The sequence below is a fragment of the Setaria viridis genome, chromosome 5 (genome assembly GCF_005286985.2).
Source record: "Setaria viridis chromosome 5, Setaria_viridis_v4.0, whole genome shotgun sequence".
Classification (NCBI taxonomy): domain Eukaryota; kingdom Viridiplantae; phylum Streptophyta; class Magnoliopsida; order Poales; family Poaceae; genus Setaria; species Setaria viridis.
In genome coordinates, this window is record NC_048267.2 from 14,610,087 (window position 1) to 14,619,726 (window position 9,640).

Below are 9,640 nucleotides of genomic sequence, written 5' to 3' on the forward strand. Positions count from 1 at the left end.
GGTTTGTAATACCAATCGGGATAAAAGGATCCCCCACGGGTGGGTAAAAATGACTAAATCCCTCGAACCCTTTTATCCCAATTTGTAATTTATCCCGGTTGGTGTTTCCAACCGGGATAAAACGGTCCCCACAAGTTAATACAAAAAGGATTGCATTCCCTATATAGTTAGATGTGCTGTGTAGGTGGGATGGCAAGGAAGCTACGCGCGAGGCTTGAGGTCGTTGGTTCAATTCCACGCACCGCGCACGCGCATATTTTGCTTGGAAAATCGCGTGACTTGTGACTTGCGACGTGCACGTGTGGGGGGGCCTCTTGGGGATCCCCCGGGATTTCTTTTGTTTTTTTGCAAAATCCTTTAATCCCGGTTGGGTGGGGGGCTGCGCCTGGCATGGCGACCCTTTTTTATCCCGGTTGGATAAAAGGGGGTCTTTAGTCTGAGTGATCCGGGACAAAAGATCCCACCCCCCCTTTGTCTCGATTGGTTTATCCTGGATGGATTTTCGGGAGATTTGCTCTCTACCAACCGGGACTAAAGGTGAGTTTTCTACCAGTGTTAGTATCGACTAGAGCCACCAACCGGTACTAACGTACAAACTATAAAATAAATAAGCTCCTTCCTCCTCCCTGAGCTTGAGTTCAACCATTTGGCCGAGAGATCGGGCTTCTTCACTCCCATGGCGACCTAAGGGAGTGCTGCCCATTTTTCTCATGATTTGGAGGGAATTTCACTCTTCCAACTATTCTAAAGGTTAGGAACTTCATCCTCCCTCCTCTCATAATTAGTATTCTATATTTTATGCTTGGTAACTAGAGATTTTTATGTTTTTTTAGAGTGAGGATGAATGGAGAGTTTTTCAATTTATACATGCATGTAGAATGTAGAATTTTTACTTATGAAAGTCTGTTCGAATTGAGAAATTCGTATTGGATGTTGACAAACATGTGTTGTATTAATTACTTTTGTTGCTTTACATAAATAACATAAATACAATGTTGAAACAAAAATAATCAACTAATTTTATTGCTTTACATAAATAATATAATTGAGCTCAAGCTAATGACGATTCGGGACAAATGGAGTTGCTGTCAAAATTCCCTACAAAATCTGTAGGGATTTAATTTGCTCATTGAAAGTGGTCCATATATAAAAGGTCAGCAATATTTTTCAGAAAGTGTTTTTTTACATTTGTTGCTTTACAAATAGAGAAGTAAATTAAAAACTTTTTGCAGATGAACCGGCAATGGATGTACGGCGACCGGTGCCCCGTTCCGTTCATTAATGGCCTAAAGGCTTTTCTTGAAGCAGGAGAGGCCAACAAGTCGCCAAAGGGTTTCATGTGTTGTCCATGCGGAATGTGCAAAAATAACAAGGATAATTCTACTCAGGGGTTGGGCGTCTAATTCTACTCGGCGCGCCTCCGTGGCTCCGCTAGCCCTCACCCTCGGGGGCTGGGCGCGTAATTCTACTCAGCACGCCTCCATGGCTCCGCTAGTCCTCACCCTCTGGGGGCTAGGCTCCTAATTCTACTTGGCGCACCTTCGTGGCTCGGCCAGTCCTCATCCTCGGGGGCTGGTCACCTAATTCTACTAGGCGCGCCTCCGTGGCTCCGCCAGTCCTCATCCTCAGGGCCTGGACGCCTAATTCTACTCGGTGTGCCTCTATGGCTCTGCCAGTCCTCATCCTCGGGGGCTAGGCGCCTAATTGTACTTGGTGCGCCTCCGTAGCTCCGTTAGTCCTCGTCCTCGGGGGATGGATGCCAAATCCTGGTCGGCACGCCTCCATAGCCCTACTAGTCCTCACCCTCGGTGATTGGACGCTTACTTCTACTCGGCAAGCCTTTGTGGCAAAGCTAGTTTACAACCTTGGGACTAGTATGCCAGTTTCAAGAAAGCATGCCTTTGCGGTCCCATAAAACACTAGAAGCAGATGCAAAAGCATATTTTAAGTCAGCTAAAATCAAATTTCCAGCATTACATATTACAAAAGACTGTGAACAGCTCTGGGATAGCCGACATCCCAGGATAAGAAGCTATAATGCAGAAAAAAAGCACAATACAAGAAAGTTGCGCTTCAAGCTTCCCTAAGCGGTGTCCTGGACAAAGAGCGGAGTTCACGATGTAGCCTCCTCACAAGAATTCTTGTAGCATCGTTACTTCTCGACTTCACCGTAGAGACTGCGAAGGGCAGGAGCACCTTGGTGTTCCTCACGAGAATTCTTCTAGCATCAAGCTTCTGGGCGAGTGCTACTCCTATCAAAAACTACAAGCTTCAAACCTATAAACGCTATTACTCGAGCCATGACTCTCCAAGCAGAATGATTGGTCTATTTATAGCCGGGCTACCGACTAGCATCAAATACGCTAAAGTAAACCCGTGAGGACGCACGATAAGGAGGCTACATAATAGTACAACTCTTCAGTGTCCACGTGACGACTCAACCTTATCCTCAAGTACTTGCGGGCAGTACTCCCATGAAGCTGCTTCAATGGTGCAGTACTCCCGTGAACAAGGACTTTTTGTCGCTTACCTATCATTGCTTCAGTCCATATCTCCAGAGATTTGGGCACACATTTATAGTCGGTAGGCCTCCGTGGCTGTGCATATGTTTGTGCTCGGGCACTAGGATCTGCTTCAAGAGACAACTTTTTTCTTCCTTGACCATTGGACCGATTATTCTAATCGCTTCAATGCTCGAAGGCTACTCCTACGGAGCGCGTCTTGCAATGCCCTCCATACCCATCGCTTCGACTTGCTGGACGCCGGCTTCCATCAACTCGGCACTTGGCTTCACTCTGCGTGTTGGCTCTGCGTTTGCTCGGATTTTCTTCTTTTTTGAGCAATGCACAGCCTCTCCATCACCATGATGCCATCACAGCTTCAGCCGACCTAATTTCAAGCTTTGCTATGATGACCTCAAGTTCCTGTTCGCCTACACATCACTCATTGGCTTGAGGGATATGGGTACCCCACGAGTCCCCACCGACCAGGCTACTGGCCAGACCTGACAAGTAGGCCCACCCGACCAGGGTGTGTGGGCTAAGGACATGAAGTTACTTGGAGCATAAGTCAAGGCAACAAGATTGTCCAAATCTACCCGAACATCGTGGGATGCGTTTTTGTAGTCTGACCTAGATTGCTTTCCATGTAATGTCTGAGTAGATTAGATTCAAACCGACTTGTATCTCTTGGTCATCAGCCTACTTAAGGCGGCTAAGGGAGCCCCCCCCCCCCCGGGGACATCTCATCTTATACCAAGCAATACAATCCAGCATACAGGACGTAGGGTATTACTCTACGGAGGCCTGAACCTATCTAATACCCTCGTATCCCCCTTTGTGTTCTCATGATCACTTTCGAGTTCTTGGTTTCGCAATCACCCTCACCTACAAATCAACCACTTGGGTAACCCCCTGGTGGACTGCTGGGCTTATAAATCCGACACCCATATCCCTCAATTGTCTTGGCCAAGAAGGTTATAAGATGGCGATGCCAAAATGGCAGAGGATGGAAGATGACCATTAGGCAAGAGGAATCATGCCAGCAACTCTTGATTGGCCATTGCGAGCAAAGAACTTTTTCTATGCTCATGGCGGCACACTAAATAGGGAAGATGGATCGTTTATTACTACTGATTCATTAATAGCAAAATTCACCAGGTTGGAAAATGCACTAAAGGCTAAACGGCAAGAAAATTTCAAGCCTGACAGAGAGAAAGACAAGCTGACTTATGCACATGGAAATTCAGAACACACTGGACGTGTTTGAGGCATGGGTGTAGTTACATGGAAGAAAGGCTTCAGTGAAGATATTGAGTCTTACAGAAGTCGAAGAAGAAGCAAGGCTGCAACAGAAGAGAAGCTGCATATCCTAGAAGAACAAGTAGCTTTGACTAATGAAAGAATGGATTAGCTTCAAGAGGTATTAGCACTTAGCCAAGCAGGAGCTGTATCAGGTGCTAATGTGGACATAATAAGCCCCGCTTCCCAGCATCGTAGTAGCGTCACTTCCATGGAGTTCCAACCAGTAGAAGAATCGTCTAACACGGTTGCGAGTAACAACGAACACTACCCCATGGACAACATCACTGTGAGGACCCCATGTAAGCTTCTTACTCTGGTGAGGAAAATGGTCAAAGTAGTGGCTCATGGTATTGTTGAAGTACCAGTACCGGGCGGGACAATTCATGGCGTGCAGATTCCTGAAGGATATGCTAGAGTCCAGGTTGACTGAGTGAAAATAGGATGGGAAGACCTGGACCTCGAGATCCCTGGAGGCACTGGTGACACGGAACTGGGACACGCCATCCACACCTGGATTTGTTAGGCCAAGCACTACATAAGGTTTCTACAAGTAGCCATAGTTCCCGCATCATCCCTTTAGCTTCATTCGTAAGAAGAAAAACTCGAAGGCTTCATTCCCACCACCTCTGAAGCAGAAGAAGAACCCACCTCCTAAGAAAGCAAAGCCTCCACCTCCGAAGCTTCAATATGAACGAATTATGGAGGAAAATCATGTGATATCTATGGCTAAGGTTGCTGCTCACTTCGAGCCAAAGAAGAATCCCGGGGAACCACCAATTGATGAAGCAACGAAGAAATACTTTGAATCCCTTGTGGTTAAAAAAGTGGTGAAAGAACCCATCTCGGACTATGATCACTCAATCACAAAGGCATTTGAGAAAAAAAAAAGATCACGGTCCACCATTCCTTAGCTCGGAGATCAATCTCAACAATCGATCGATTCGCTCAAAGTGCTTTCAAAAGAAGATGAGATTCTAGCTCAGTGGATTGCTGAGACCAATCTCACAAAAGACCAACTCCTAGGGGGGATGATATCGAAACTCACCCAAGTGTTGGTAAATGGGAGTTTAAGTTGGGGGAACCTCTTGTGCAGCCACAGTTGGTGTCTCACCTACCAATGAAAATGTATGCATTTCATAAATGGTACATGGAGGCAGCTGCAGATTGACGGATCATGTTCGTTGCTCAGGTTCAAAATCGTGATTACTTTCAAGGGCCAGATGACATATGGATTGAGTTTGAAAGTCTATGGTACTTGTACCATCAAGATGCCCTTGACAAGTCCCTTATTAGTGCATGGGTTTTGTAAGTGTTTGCTCTGATATCTACATTAATTGTGTGTCATCTCATCCCCTCTTTTATTTTGTATCATGTAGAATGAAGATCCAACATTGTCGCAGAAAATAATACTATCATGTCGGCTTCATGGATCCGCATGTTATAAACTAGGAATGATTAATGCAATTGTCAAATCGGACCATAAAGACTATTTTCAGCTTCCTGGATAAACAGCATCACATGCAATACATAGTTTTTCCGTACAACTTTCAGTGAGTCATTCATCCCTTTTTTCATCATCCGTTCAAGTTAATAATAAGTATATCTAACATTACGTGAGTATGTGTATATGAACAGGTTCCACTAGATACTACTTGTTATAGAGATTGATCGAAGCCACATCATAGTGCTGGACCCGAAGAGGAAACCAAAAGCAGAGTACCAAAGCCTCGTAAACGCGCTTAACAGGGTACGGGCTCGCTTCATAAAAAACCACCCAGGACCTTTCAAGGAAGAACTTCATATTAGGGATAACTTTCTGGTATGATTTCAATTTGGACATCTAGTGCATGTCATTTCTTTAAAAACTACGACTGTTTGAATATTTCATAACTCCTTTTTCCACATTGAGTGTTTGAGGCAGGAGGATGGAAACAACTTATGTGGATACTACTGTTGTGAGTTCATCCACGGCATTGTCCCAAGAAAGGCAGGGACCGTCAACACCAAGTATGTAATCACAATTTATATCAATTTCAATATTTTTCAATTTGCACATATATTGGTTTAAAATGATGATGTTAATTTGCACATGACAGATTGCTGAAATGAGAGAAGAACTTATCACCCCAGAGCGACTCAGGGTAATTCAAGAACAACTATGTGGATTCCTTTTGGAGGAGGTCGTAAATCGAAAGGGAGAATTCTATTACGATGGAACAAGTGTGGGTCAACTTCATCCAATCAGGGACTCGGATGACGACGTGTAGTGCATATTCAGAAAACTTTACTATATGCTTTACTATATGCTAGATCAATATATTTGAAGTGTATAAATATAATATAAGTAACCTTTACTATATGCTAGATCAATATATATAGATATATATTAGCGTAATATTACTACTATACGCAAACTGGTACTCAAAGGAAGAACTGTTAAAAAAAACAAGAGAAAGGATTCAGCTTTGATATAATTTTTACCTGTACCAATAAATCTTTGCATCGATTTTGTTTGATTCTGACTATATGTTACATTAATAATAATTTTAGCATAAGCCAATTCATCAAATGAGAGTAATTTGTTCTTGAAATATGAGAACTGGTCATTTGTGCATATTTCAACTCTTCTTTTCGAATCATGTGTAATGTCCAAACATATGCTACTGTTTTAATCATGTTTTGGGTGGTTTGGCCAAGAAGCTCAAGATTATCCAACTATTAAACTTTGTTAAGCTCGTCAACTTCCATAGCGAGGATATCCTTGAGCAGGTAAGAGTTAGCAGGGTTGTTTTCCATTGAGACTTATTATATAGTGTGATGTGTAGATTCTTATTTTTCATTTTTGTCTATTTTTCAATCTATTAGTTTTCATTAGAAAATAATGTATTAGCATAGTTTGATGTCTTGTTTGATCAGAATACTTTATGGTTACTGAAAATTTGAATGTTCAGTTGGTTATGAAACCCTTCATTGTTACATGGACACTGGTGCAGGTGTCTGATAATTTTTGGGGACATGCCAAATAGCACCTGTGTCGAGCGGTCACAAACTGACACTGGTGCGGGGTGTCCAGCTTGGCCAAAAAAAATTAGGACAGAGGTGTCCAGGTAACACTGCTTACTTTCAAGGTTAAGGAACTGGCTGGAGCTAATTGCAGATTGGTACTTTGGTCCTGCAGAAACTCAGTGTGGCCTAATTGACCTGACAGAAGCATGTGCCATGCTTCCTGATTATAAAGGTTAATATGTGTTTGCCAGATAGTCAGGTAGTCTTCTTCAATGATTTTTCTTATTTCTCATATTTCAAGAAGAATTTGATTTTGTATCATATATTGTTTTCATAGAGATTGTCTATTTCGTACATTGAAATAGCCATAGCATTTGCTGCAAGAATCAAAACAAAAAAAATGCAGTGCTTTATCCACAATAGCATTGCAAGTTAGTAAATTGCAGTTACTGAAGAAACTTGCTAAAAAAATTATCAGTGTTTTGTTATAATTTAGTTGATATGTTTGTTTAGTTTGACTTTTCCTAAAAGTATATTTTTTGATCCATCCTAAATTCTAACTGGGTACAGATGAATAGTATACCTATTTTTTCTTTAGCTTAATTTTTTTATTTTACTTGTTAGCTTAAATCTCTAGGCAGTATAACAAATGAATATGCTAATTTCTGAAATTACTACAGTTTTGGGCTTGTTGCCTCTACGACCAGGATGCGCATGGAAAAGGTGCATGCAATTCCCTGACAAGATTCAAGAGTTCCAAAATGTCATTCTAAAATTCACATTGATATCAACCAAGGTGGAGGGGCAATTTGCTCTTGGCTAGAGACTAATTTCATGTACAAGTGAAATGAGCAGTATTTTCTTTTCTTATAATCAAGGAAATACTCTGTTATGTTTTTGTTTCTTTTAGCACCAAGGACACTGGGCAATAGCTATTCAGTTTCAACATTGGTCTAGATTCAGTGATAAAAGGTAATCTTTTGGGCAGTAAGTGTTAACTTGTTGTTTACCTTTGGTCTTTTATCAACAAGCTAATATCTATACAAGTATATGTGTGTGCAATGCCATGAGAATTGTTGTAGGTACATTCAATAATTTACTTATGTAGCACTCTGAGTTATAAATGTTTGCTCAAGGTTTTAACACATAGCTTTATCCTTTGGGTACCCTAGAATGGTAAATTCACCTTTAGAATGGTGTGCCTAAATGCATGTTGTGTCATCCAAGATGTTAGAAAAATAATGAAATGCTTCTTTGATTGAGAGATTTGTCGTGCAAAATCTTGATGTAGTAAAATTAAAAGTCTGGTGCATTCCATGTGTTTGACAAAATGTCTAGAAAGAAACTCAATCAAAGCCGCATCAAGCAAACCCAATGCTTGTTCCATTTGGAAAATGAATTATTCACATAAATGCTTTCATATGTTTACCGCAAAGCAATGGAAAGGAAGAACCAAGAAGCTTGGAAGGAGAGAGTGCAAGGACAAGAGATTGTCAAGAAATATTTGAAGGTATGTCATCACCTATTCACTCTCCTTCCTAGCTCTGATTGAGTTTGGTGGGATAGTCACATCACTTTCCTACTGATTGCATAGTAACCATGACATCACTTGCATAACTTGTTGACTGATTGGAACGTAACCATGAATATTTCTTGTAAAAAAATTTTACTCAGCTTTTCTTACCAGCGACAGTTGTCTGATTTTGGAATTGGCAATCATTAGGTAGCTGCTATGATTTTTTGGTGATCGTGCATTTCATGCAGCATCAGGTTATCTATTTCATTCCTTATGTTTTGATTGGAAAACACATTAGGTGGATTGCTCAGAATGCTTAGACTAACTTAGAGAAATTGGCATGAAACATACATCAGAATAGTAAGCAATTTACTATGTCATGCAGGACCAACTAGCTTATAATAGAAATGTTACAAGTAAAGTGTCATTTAGTAATTTTCTTTGAACTGCTATACGGATCATGTTTTAATATTTTTTAGCTTAAGTGGCATTGGGTGATTCCAAGCTGTTGGGTACCTTGCTAGAGGCTAGAAACATCAATTTTGTCTTGGAGATTTACAATTTATAGTGATTGTAATACAACTCGCTGTGAATCATTTGCATATCCAGTGAATCATTTGCATTCTCCTTCTGAATGTTACATTGCCGATGGATGCCTTTAATGAAGATTATGGGTAGGCTTTGTGAAGCTGATGGGTTTAAATTCTTTGGGTTGCCGGCATCTGCAATCTGTCGTGTTGGAAACAAATGCGATAACCCGATGATTGTATGCTTTCTGCAGGGTAGATAAAAAATATTTTTTTGTTCCACTGTCACATTGCAAGAAAAATTGCTATGCTCTTTCAAAAGAGTGCCCATCTCTATCAATTTTCTGCATGTGTGATCTTACTATGGTATAAATTTTGATAACCTTGTTTCTTTTGAAGGATGTCCTGGATGACCTTGAATCTTTTGAAGGATCTAAAATTACCTTAAAGAAGAAGGAAGATGCATCCCACAAGCACCACAACAAACCCCGGTGGAATGGGATCGATCATGGAGGGTTGGCAACAATGGTGGTGTTCGAGCAGCAGTTGTAAGGGTGTTCTAGAAGCCTACTGATAATTTCTCTGCTTTATGCAGTTCATGGCCGCTCCAAGATGGTCTCCACTCTAGTGCCGGCTAAGAGGAAGTCCATCAGTGAAATTGGGCTAGGTTAGTCACTACATCACACTCAATAATCATAGTTTGTTGATTAATAAAAAGATAAAAATATAGTATGACAATTAGTCACTGCATCACACTCAGTAATCATAGTTTGTTTGCCTTTTAGATA